Below are 12,532 nucleotides of genomic sequence, written 5' to 3'. Positions count from 1 at the left end.
ATTTTTGGGGAGCTCAGAATTCATTAACCCTTTTTGCTGTGAAGCACATGCACCTCCAGCATCTCAGCCTTGGTAAGCCAGCCCTCACCCTGCCAGGATGGGGTGGGGATGCCCAGCACCACCCTCTTGGCAGCCAGCTTCATTTTGAGCTTCACTTTGGGGCTTTGGAGCCCACGTGAGACTTGTGATCAAGTCCAAGGTTGATCTTTGTGGCAAACAGGAGAGCAGGAGATGCAGTTTCTTCTCATCTCTTGGCAGCAGAGCAGCTTCCCAGTTACTTAGTGAGCTCTAATAACCATTAAAACCCAAATTCTTGCTTTAATAACCACTAGAGAGTCTCCCTGCAAACTCTGAACAGCAGAAAATGTTGACGTTTATTCTCTCTGTGCCCAGCTCCTGGGAAAGCAGGAATGCTGTGTTTTCTTTAGGCTCTAAATCCTTTAACCCTGGGATGATCCATCTTCTGTGTTAGTGCAGTGCCCTAATCCCAGCTGGAGCATTTGTACACCACTGTAATATAAATATTTGTCAGCTGGCTGAGCTTTCAGGGCTCACCCTGATGGCACAGCTGTTTGGCAGCAGCACGCTGGTTTCCACAGGCTGGGATGTGCTGCAGGAAGGGTTTGAGCACTGGGAGAAGCTGCTGAAGGATCCTTCTCTGTGTTACCATCCCTGCCCCTGCTTGCTATGTGCCATCTCTTAGGTGGCAAATGCTGTGGTGAAGTGGATTAGTGTCTGCTGTATGCTCATAAGCCACTTTGAACCATCTGGCCTTTAATGGCCTGAGATTGCTGGGCACTACTATAGCAAAGTAAAACAGCATTTACTGCAGAGCGGGACAAGTGCTCCCTGAAAATGGATCTTTTGGCAATATTGCTCCACACTGTCCTCTAAGACACATATATAAGAAATAGAGGAGGGACTGGAGCCATGGAATCAGAATCACACTGCAGTCGAGGTTAGAAGGGACCTCTGCGATCACATCCAACCTCTCGCCTAGAGCTTGCAACCCCATGGCTTCTGCTAAACCACCACCACCACTAACCCACGTCCCTCAGCACCACATCCATGCATCTTTTAAATGCCTCCACGGGTGCTGACTCCACCACCTCCTTGGGCAGCCTGTTCCAGTGCCTGAGAACCCTTTCTGGGAAGAAATTTTCCCTACTATCCAACCTGAGCCTCCCTTGGCACAACTTGAGGCCACTTCCTCAGCTGATGCTGTCCTCCTCCTGTATTTCCAGAGACACCAAGCTCACAAGCTGTGTATTTTTAAATTGCTTTTTATTGAAATGTAGTACATTAGCAAACCCTAACTAGTTGGTATACACTACTGACATATTGGCATATACCACGTTAACTACAATACAGTGTTGTTATACTTACACCAAAACACGTCAAGAAGTTCTGCTGCTGTCAAGCTACAAGTTCCCAAAGGCTGGCAGGATCTGACTGTCAAGAGGGCACCACACTGCTCGTGTCCCCACAGAGTCCCCTCAGCCAGACCCCTGTTAGCTGCTGGCCTTTTCAGGCTTCGTGGTCATACTGGTGGGGTCCACCTTGCAGCAAGGCAGTTGCAACAGACTTTTCACTTTGCATGCAGGCAAACTGGGGGTTTGTTCCTTACTGCAGCCCCCCAGGCCCCAAAGCTGGGGTGTCCCCTCTCTGCTGGGACAAAATGTCCCCTTTTTGGTGGATTCTGTGCATAGTTAGCCATGGCCTGGAGCAGGTGATCCTAAAGAGGCACAGTCGTACAGGGAAGCTGTTAGCATTTAACATCAATTTGCCAACTGCAGCAGGGCTGACTGATAAGCAGAAGAGTGATGCTATCACTCAGTTTGCTCAGAGAGGTTATTCCCCTTTACAGGACTGGTGAGACAGCTCTTACCACTGCTGGGGGTTAAGTTGAGACATATGGGGTACAAAAAGTCTACCTGCTGATGTGGTGGCAACCAAGAAGGCTTCTTTTTCACACAGCACCTTCCTATGCAAACACAATGAAAGCCCAGCTGGGTGACACCCTGGGACACTGCCTTGCTGGCTGGGATGCAGGGACTGCATGGGTCTGCCAACAGGAGCTTTGCTTTAATGGACCCCAATGCCCCTGCTGAGCTTCCCTGGCTTGAGAGCAGCAAAGAGTGTTCAACTTGGTTTTCAAGCCCAGGGTTTCCTGTGCTGGAGCACAGCAGGGCTGCTGAGCTGTCTTCTGTAAGATCCTCAGCAACGCAGCCCAGGTAGGTGCCAAGGCTGTGGGCAGCCACAGCCTTTACTGCCTGAGACAGCCAGAGGGTGTTACAGACTCAGCAGATTCAGAGCAAACCCAACGATGTGGCACCATAACCACAACCCAGCAGAGCTGCTCTCTTAGGAATTAACAGCTCTTGTCCCCCTGAGGGGTTCAGGCAGCTGAAGACCAAATTAAAGCCAAGCAAAGGTGAGCCCTGGAGCACGTGGGAAGCAGCAAAATAACAAGCAAATGGCACAGCAGATGCACATAGCTGAGCTCAGGGCAAGGATTAGAAAGCTTCTTGCTCCTGAGGGCATAGGGTACAGCGAGCTGGGGGGGGGGGCTGCAAGTGGAGAAGGGAATAGCCCCTGCTCATCAGGACTGAGGGAACCTCCACCTGTATGTCCAGCATATTTTGGGGCTGCAAACCTCCCTACCCCCCAGCTGTATGACACTAGCTCATGTTATACCTCAGCTTTGCAAGGAAATCACTCTAAACAGCTTCAACTTTCAATAAAACCCTAGGTACTTCTTACTTTGGAGGAATATTAACACTGAATTATGAACTCTTTAGGGAAAAGATTATTTTAGGGCAATACCTTATACCACAGAGGTCCCCATGCCCAGAGACCCTGGATGTTATTGCCATAAAAGAATAAATATTCAGACATTATTGCACAACCAACACATCCATCTCTGTTCATCTGGGCATCTCCATGAGGCTAGTGGGCTGAGGAGAGCACAGATGCTCCATACAGGGGTCCACAGAATGGGCATCCCACAACAGCAGCCTGCTTTGGCCAGGAACAACCCACCAGAAACCTTTGTGCTCCCATGGACGGTGATGCTGGTTTGGAGCAATGAACCCCCTTTGAGGGGCTGGCTGGCATGAAGAAAATGCTGGAGGCTGGGAGGATGGCAGTGCCTACACAACAGGGACCTTCACCTGGCTCTTTGGAGGAGGAGGAAACCAGCAGTAACCAATGGGGTGGAAAGACAGAGATTAATTGGGGAGAATGAAGAGTGTTTGAGAACCTCACAGGCTTTGAAAAAAGAGCAGGTGAAGGAAAGGATCAAACAACTGACAGAGATAAAAAGGTGTCAATTAGTGCTGCACTGCAGAAGCTCCTGCGAGCGGCTTTCATCCCCCAAAGCACTTCATGAGCACCAGGTACACCTGACAGGCCCCTGTGGGTTGGGAGTTTTGGCCAGTAGGTCAGGAGATCACTGACTAGGGGAGATGCAGCCCCAAACTGGGAGCAAACTCCTGGCCAGAGCCCTGCTCTTGTCACTCATCCCACAGGGAAGGGGTGGGGGTGGTGGGGTGGGTTTACCATTTTCTCTTATTTCAAAGACAAAAGAAGCAAAGCAGAAATGAGCACCAACCTGCACAAGTAGAGTCTACCTTTACCCTGGTTAACTGGGTCATCTTCCCTCTCTCACCCTCCTCAGTGATTTCCACCCAGTGTGCCAGAGCAGCTCACTGTGGGGCAAGGAAGGGGAAAAAAAAAGTGGAGATATCTTTAAATGTAAGGACACAAATGCAAGCTGTCAGGGCACATCACACACTCTCCTGCACGGCTCAGGCTGGAAAATTAGGTCACATACGGATGGGTAACACTGGGTGAAAAAGGAGCAGAAGCTTCACTTGTGAAGATCAAGGTGTCTCCTGGGGACCCTGCCCTCATCCCTCCTGACCTTCTCTCCCCACCCCACAGGGCTGGCTAGCAGCAGCCTTGTGGCTCTTGTATTTGCCCACCCTGCCTTGCTATGTGCTGCTTTCTTAGCAGTAAAACCAAGATGACTATCAGCTAAGTAAAAAAATATGCATTTTAAACCATTCAGCCAACTCACTCCTCAGTAATCAGGCTGCAGAGCTGCCTTGAACTTCAGCTTGACCCTGGTGCCTTCATCCTTCAGCTCATGAGCTATGACTGTGGCTTCATCTTAAAACTAAATTGGGCTAAAAGAGTCATGGCCCTTGCCTCCTGCAGACCTCCAGCTGGCACTGGTTTAGGTGAGCACATTTGAAGGAAGCAGGAGATGTGCAGAAGTCTAATAAGATAGTCCTCAACACAGTTATTGAACTATTTTGGGGGGGTTTCTTTGGCTTATGTAGGCTATCTGGCTATTCCTATAGCATCCTCAGGTGCCAAGGCAAGCATCCTAGAAGCAAGGGAGAGTGCAAACAGATGACCAACACGTGAGCTCACTGGAGGGAGTGTCATGAAGTCAATTTTAACATGCTTCAAATTTAAATACTTCATGTTAGTCTTACAGGTAAAAAGCACACAGTCTGCTTGGTTTGGGGGTCTTTTTTTAACTGGCAATTATCCTCTAAGGACACAAAGCAAACCTTGGTTTTACAAATGTCTGACAGGAACATGCAAAACTCTCAAGGAACAGAAGGCTGGGAAAGAGCAGCTGAAGTCCTAGGGTTGAAGTAGTTTAGGGAAACACTTGGAGATAAAAGCTTTCTTTCTTTCTTTCAAATGATATATATAGAAGTCATCAAATGAATGTTTTTCTGTTTAAAAGCACTTCTGTTGTTTTTCAACCTTACAAATGGTTTTACTGACACCTCCAGTTCTTGGTAGATGGCAGTATGCTTCACTTCTATGAAATGACTCAACCATACACAGCACCACTGCAGCAGCACAAGCACAACAATGCTCATCAAGCTTTTTTTTTTCTTTTATATATATATATATACTGATTAATATTAAAAGGAAAACCTCAAACTTACCAGCACAGCCCAGAAAAATCACCCATGTTGCTGTGGTGCTTCCTCCTCATCTGAAATATGACTAAGTAGAAGAATGTCTGCTAGGGCATGTCCCAGCACACAGGTAGGGATCAATTGCTCAAACTAGCTTTAAATGTTTCCAGTGTTGCAAGATTGCCCAAGTCCAGGATGTCAGATACAATCTTCAGCTCCCTTCTCCAGGATGCTACAGCACAAATCCATTTTACTGTCACTACGCCCCAGACCCTGATGATCTCCACCACGGAGGCAAGCCTTCCTTCCCCCATTGTTAAACCCAAGATTTTAAGTTAGAAATAAGGAGATTTAACAGAGTATCAATTACATTGATCAATTAGTCTTTGGAGGCCTTGTACTGTCTAATGTGTGATGTAATTTCCCTGCCTTTTCTAGCTTTTCTGTCTGCTCTGGGACAAAGCCGACGCAAATGGTCTCAGTTGGAACTGAGAAACCACCACATTTTTTCATGCCCTGGGGCAATTCCCAGTGGCCCTGGGGCAATTCCCAGTGGCCCTGGGGCAGATCCCTGTGTCAGGCTGAGGCAGCCCCTGCCAGAAGGATTTGCTTGGAGTAGCTGTGCCCCATGCAGTGCCACCACAGGCCGTCCTACCCAAACCCCTGTCCTGCACCCAGCTCTCGCCGTGGCGCTGGGACTCACGGCACAGGGCAGGCTGTCGGGTGCTCGTGGGAGCCACCCAGACACTTTGGTATTTGACCACAAACACCCAGGTGCTTGTTGTTGTAACCTCCACAGATCACAACAAGCCCTACAGCATCCTGGCCAGAAGGTGATGTTTCTCTGGGGCAGTTGTTCTCGGAAGGCCCTCGGCACTCACGCAGCTGCCTGCTGCCATCTCGCAGATGCAGTTACAAAAACAGGGGTTGCTCAATCAGCTCTTCTGCCATCCCCCAGAGCCCTGCACTGACCTGAGTGCAGCTGAGCCAGGCTGGGCTTGGGAGCCCTGCCCAGGCTCGCTGGTGCTGTCAGGAGCTGCCCCTTCTTTGCACAGAGGAAGGATGCTGGCCACGACCTGCTGCCTCTCAAGCCACCGGCTGGCATTTTCCGCAACCTTCCTTTCTGCTTTGCAGGAGAATGTGGGTGTGAAAATTGTGCTCTTAAGTAGTCTGGGCTTTAAGTGTCTTTCTAGAGTGATCTGAATGATAACAGAAGTGCATTTGGTAAATATAAATGTGGGAATTACGAGAAAATCCTCCCTGCACTTCACACCACCCACTCCTGAATTATCAGATTAAATAAAGCTGACACACAGCAACAAAAGTCAAAGCAGGCTCCACAGAGAGGATCATTTCCTCATTATGCAGAGCTGGGTTCTTCTTTTTCTCTTAAACATCCGTGTTCAAGACACAGCTAAACCACACTTCAGGTAAGGATATATGTCAAGCAGACTGCTACACAGTAAAAAAGAAAACATAATAAAGGAGGGGAAATTCCCCTGCTCGTAGCAGAAGCGGATGAAATTAAAGCGTTGGCAGGGTTATGTCTTACCTTTCTTTTTGGGCTTAACTGATTTCTCAAGATTCCTATGCAGAGGGTGAAGCTTTGTTTCACATTTACAAGGACACAGATGCATTTCTACACCTACAGTAACTTAGACTGCCATGGAGAAACAGCCAAACATTCATTAAACAGCTACGCATTGTCCGGTAGGAAAAGGTGGGGCACAAGCCCTCGCTCCTCCACATCTGCTCATCTGAGGGACACTGTGGGTGGGTAACTCCAGAGGTTCCTCTCTCCCTCTCCCTTTCTGCATTACTCTTTCAGAAGCTTGCAAACAATTTTCATTTCCCCACCACTTTTGTCACACGCTGGTAAAAATGGGTGTTTTTTTCCCCTGCAGTGTGTCAAAGCTGTTGCTGCTTTCCTTTCTTCTTCTTTCTTTTGCATTCCCATTCTTGATGTCAGGGGGAAAGAGCACAGCTTGGAGAACGTGTCTCTCATTTAACTGTTGCAGATCTCAATGGGAGAAGGGGATAAGAAGCTTACCTCTTTTCTTCTCTGTGTAATGCCAACATGCTGGCTGTTTAAAAAACCTCAGTGAAAAATTCTGTGGATTTTTTTAACACCCCCCCCCCCTCCCCCTCAAAAAAAAAGACCCCAACAAACCAAACCAACAACCAAACAAACCCAACAAAAAAGTTAAGTGAGAAATTCAGCTCATTAGATTCCTGCATATTTCAAAGAGTCAGGTTTTCAGGTAGATCAAGTGCTGGTTCTGTGAATTTCCTCTCTACAGAAAGAGACTCACTTGACTTGAGCACACGGAAGGACCAAAAAGTCTGTTCTGTGTAGGCCATTTTCCTCCTGCTTCAATCAGGTTGGAGAAAAAAAACAATAAACAAAACCCAAAGCATCAAGTTCCTTGAAACCTTTCTGCAAACACAGGTCCACTCTGCAGCCTGAAGGTCAGACTGGCTCACTGTTGCCCGGGGTTCCGTGGGTTGTAGGAAACTCAACGCGCTTCTCAAGGTCCCTTCCAGAAGGGGCTACTTCACAGTAAGGTTATGGATTGACCGAGACTGACGACTGCTTTTACCAGTCACTGGCCATCTCCCCTACAACAGCTTCCCTCTCTGACATCTGCCCAACCATCTGGACAACTGAAAAATGGGAACAGCAGACGCCTGTGTCAGGGTTTGCAGCACCACGCAACCTCTTAGGACCACCGTGAAGCCTCTCTTCTGCACCGCCATGGCTGGACCGACACAGCTCCCTGTGCTGTCGCTCAACCATTCCCATCAGACAACCCTGGCTTGCCTGCAGCTCTTTGTCAGCTCAAAGATGCCACCCTCAGAAACCACCACGGCTGGTCCTTCGTCTTTGCAGTCGAGAAGGCGGGTTCGTGTTCTGGAAAAAGCAGCTCTTCTTCAGACAAAGGAGATCCATGGAAAGAGTACACAACAATAGGAATGAGAAATGAAAAAAACGGGAAAAGGGCCAGGAAGGAGCATGGATTCCTTTCAGGTCTTGTTCTCATCATACATGTCCAGGGCAGGCTCGATGGTCGAGAACTCGCTCTCGTAGACCAGGCTTCGAGGGGACAGAGAGTTACGATGGAAGAAGTGACTGCCTGCAAGAGGTAGAACAAAACCTCGTTAGGAACAGGTGTGAACAGTGCAAGACCTGAGTGAAACATCCTCGTTACATGGGTGCCAACCGCAAGCACAGCACGCCTGGCAAAACCAGCCACCCTTCAACAGACACCAGGAACAGCTGCACGAAACAGTTCACCTCCCTTGCTCTGCTCCCCTGCCAGCTCAAAGCAACTGCTTTCCATATGCATGAACAATCCCACCTCAAATGGTTCCTGCAGATAAAACAGGTCAAGTCTGAGCAAGGCTGGGGCAGGCTGGAGTTTCGCACTTGGGGCTTGCTGTTGATTTACAGCCCTGTGAAGCAGCCAAGTGCTTTCTCCAGAAACTCTTGGTAAGTGTCCCGGTCCCTGTGCCATGCACCAGCACAGAGCACTCCAGCATGGGACTGAAAGGAACCGAGAGATCACCGAGGATGGTCTGACCAATGCCACCGAGAGCCTGCCCTCCTCCAGAGCTCAGCAAACTCCGTCCACCCAGTCACCATCAACAGATCTCCTTACACAGAATCAAAGGAGACCTAACCCCCTCCTCCAACAGTGGTGATCTCTGAAACAAGCAGCAAGAGGTTGTTTAGATAGTGTTGATAGAGCAGCTGTTGGGGAATGGAAGTTCATTTTTTCCCTTGGAGACCTGGCATCCCCATGGCTCTCCAAAGCCACAGATGTTTTGCAAGGTGCCCTGCCCTACTGCTGTACAAATGGTTCTCTCTGAAGCATCTATCAGATGAGGCCCTCGGCCAAAACATTTTCATTACTTGGTTTCTCAATCCCAGGGGGCATTAGCTTGGAGCAAGGCTCCTTACATTACAGTATGCCAGGCAGTCAACTGAGCCAAACTGGAGGCAACTGAAAAGTTTCCAAGTTCATCAACAAGGCACTCAGCAAACCAAAGTGCCTTCAGTTTCAGGCATCAGTGAAGCAAGCTGCTCAGGGGATTGCAGTTTTAGCCCTGGCAGAACATAGGTGCTTCAATTCTTCTTTCTTTGCCAGGTTTCAAGTCCAGTCCATGCCCTTCATAAATAAAATCTTACCACAGATATAAGGGAAGATGTTACTGAGGGAAGAGGGATTTGCTACTGTCCAAAACATCTTTTCTTTTCCCCCACTCCCCCAAAAGAAAAGGAAAGGAAAAACCCAGGAAGTCCTTATCAGAATTAAAAAGAAAAAGCTGGAGTGAGAAACACATGTGTGGAGTTGTTGAAAGAGCAGATGTGAAGATGACTTCTGCACGATTCAAAGCAGAGGCCCCAGAAGAGCGACGGCTGAAGAGCCAGGGACACTGCAGATGGGCTCCACGCAAACTCCTCTTCAGCAAGCTGCCATCCTGATCTGCAGCAGCTTGAGCTGCACAGCAGTCATGTGCCTGGGTCAAACCCTTGTTCAGAGCTGCAGAACACTGAAGCTGGGCAACGTATCTGCCGCCAGCTTCCTAACTGCACACTCACTCAACCACGTGCACCGAGAAGGGGAAGTTCTCATAAGCAAAAGGTTTTTGGTCTTGTAGTTAATTGGAAGGAGTGAAGTTAGCAGTTACATTGCAAAGCAGTGAGCTGCTCATGGTGCCAGGAGCACACATCCAGGTATTTGGAAGTGTACTCTGTAGCAATATACTTTGCAGAAGCAGTTGGTAGTGGATGATGAACACCTGCTTTGTACACCCAAACCACCTCCTGAGTTTACAGCTTTCTAAACCCGGGTCATGCTTACAAATACATTTGAAAAGGTTGAGTTTTTGAGGGAACAAACTTGCAACTATACCCTTCAGATGATTACAGTATGTCTTCAGACAAAAAACCCCCTTGAACCTACTTTAAAATTTTATCAGACAAAATTGATTCCAAGACTCTTTTTCAATGCGATATGGGTCAGGACCAAGCCTCAGCTTGCAGCTGGAACAGTACAGTGTAGAGTAGAGTAGAGTAGAGTAGAGTAGAGTAGAGTAGAGTAGAGTAGAGTAGAGTAGAGTAGAGTAGAGTAGAGTAGAGTAGAGTAGAGTAGAGTAGAGTAGAATAGATCAGGTTGGAAGAGACCTTTGAGATCATCAAGTTCAACCTATCATCCAACACCATCTAATCAACTAAACCACGGCACCAAGCACCCCATCCAGTCTCTTCCTAAACACCTCCAGTGATGGCGACTCCACCACCTCCCTGGGCAGCACATTCCAATGGCCAATAACTCTCTCTGTGAAGAACTTCCTAACATCCAGCCTAAGCCTCCCCTGGCACAGCTTGAGACTGTGTCCATGGATATTGAAGTTTCATCTCCTGTTCCTTCACCCCCTGAAATGTTACAAACTGAACAGCTGATGCTGAAACCAAACAAAGGGGACTCTAAAAGCTTGGTGCTGTTATTGTTTTGATCACACAAAACTCAAACATGGGCTTAGGAAGCAGACAGCCCAGGCTGTCATTTCCTCTGTGTGCAGCCAGAGTTCCAGTCCGGCAGAGCCAGGAGAGAAGTTTAATCGAGGGGCAGACAGGTCATCTGGCAACAAACTTTAAGAGTTAATCCGTCAAAAAAGCACTGCACATCCAACACCTCTGAAATTCTTCACTCTGATGTCTTCTTGCCTCTTGGCAAAAGCAATGTAAGCCACCCACCTCCAGGGAGGCTGCATGTTTCCATGCAGATACCAATCTCTTGGCTCTCACACCACTTTTGGGCCACATCATTCATTCTCTCCCTAAATGTCTCTCTCCTCTCCAGCACAGCCCACCCAGTGCTGAAAAACCCAGCTGGTGCTCAGTGCTTTTCAACACTCTATCTTCAGGTGCTCTAATAAGCAGGTTGGCATCACTGCCCACAATTTCTGGCTCAAAACCCAGAGTCAGCAGGGCACAGTGACCCAGCTATGCTCATCTTAACGCAGAAAATGGCTGGTGTTGGTTTGAAAAGGTGGCATTGGTCCTGTTGATAAACATACTGAATCAATGTATTTTAAGGATGAGCAGAAACATCCACAGCTCCAAATCCAGTTTATGACTCTGTTCCTCCTCTTTTGCACCTACTGAGGAAGATCAAGATTTCTCTCTTTGGTACAGAAAACAATTGGGAAGTCTACATTTAGTTTGAACACATGAAAGTGGATCCTTCTGTGCTCTTTGCCACTATTCTTTATTACATACTCACAAAATACTTTTCAGATAATTTGGTTTGAGTCTGCAACTAAACATGCTACCCTGGAATTGATCTTTACACCTACCACAGGATACCACAGAGCTAGGCACAACACCAAAGGCAAAAACTCAAGAGACACAGCGTTGTCATAGCATTGCAGGTGCACCAGCAGTATTCACCTGGAGCTCTCCTTCCATCCAAAAGTATTTTAATGCCCTCAGTCATCAGCCAGGGCCACCCTGTACCACAAACTGCAGCCTCTCCACAGCTCCTCTGGCACCTGGCTGAATGTGGGACTCCAGTTAGAGCAGTCTCTGCCTCAGACAATCTGTTTCAGACAGTGCCTTAGTTAAGAACGAGGGAGCAGGATTATTTCTTATGCTATCCTTTCCTCAAAGCCAGCTGTTGAACAAGGCCCTGCTGCTCCCTCTTGAACTACACCCTGCGACAGCCTTCCCTCAGCCCAGTCCTGCCATCTGTGCAGTGTCTGGGGAAAGACACCAGCTCTTCTTTCACTGCTGGGATTATGCATACAGGAGTAACGTTACTCATCTTTCATGTGTGAGTATATAAAAGCATGGCAGGCAACAAACACTTGCTGAATTTCCTTCTTTTCTATCCAACAGCAAAAAAGGAGGGGAAGGGACAAGAGGGGAAGGGATGAGAGGGGGAAAATGAGGGTTTGGGATGTTGCAGAATCCATCTTTGAACACATTTCATCAGCAGGGTAACTTTCACTCAAGGTCAGGCTTGATGGGGCTCTGAGCAACTTGATCTGGTTAAAGGTGTCCCTGACTACTCACAGAATCATGTCAGGGGCTGGAAGGGACCCCGAGAGATCATCTAGTCCAGCCCCCTGTTGAAGGGGGTTTGAATAGATGACCTTTAAAGGTCCCTTCCAACCCAGTGCACTCTATGAGTGTACACACTTAAATTGCTAGCCTGACCTGTAATTAAACCAGCAGATATTGGCTGTATTGCCATAAGCACTTTGTTGAGACGATTGGTAGAGGCTCAAAAGAAAGATTAAAAAGGTTGCTCCTGGGTTATTTAAATCATTTAGGGAGGAAAATGCCAACCATTTTCTTCCCCATATCAGTCAACTTCTCTTCCTGCTGCTGTTCTGTAGGAGAAACATGAACTAAACTGTCTGTGGTGTCTTTCAGATCTGGGTCACCACACTGCTCAGGCTGTCCCTGCACATCCCTCCCCACAGCATTCAAAGCACTTAAGGATTTCAGGTTTTTGCCCATCCCTGCTGTTGAGGGATGGGCAAAAAAAGAAAGTCACCCTTTTGTTTCACAGCTT

This window comes from Dryobates pubescens, chromosome 16 (genome assembly GCF_014839835.1).
Source record: "Dryobates pubescens isolate bDryPub1 chromosome 16, bDryPub1.pri, whole genome shotgun sequence".
NCBI classification, from domain to species: Eukaryota; Metazoa; Chordata; class Aves; order Piciformes; family Picidae; genus Dryobates; species Dryobates pubescens.
The sequence above is the reverse complement of the archived record's forward strand: the minus strand, read 5'-3'. Positions refer to the sequence as shown.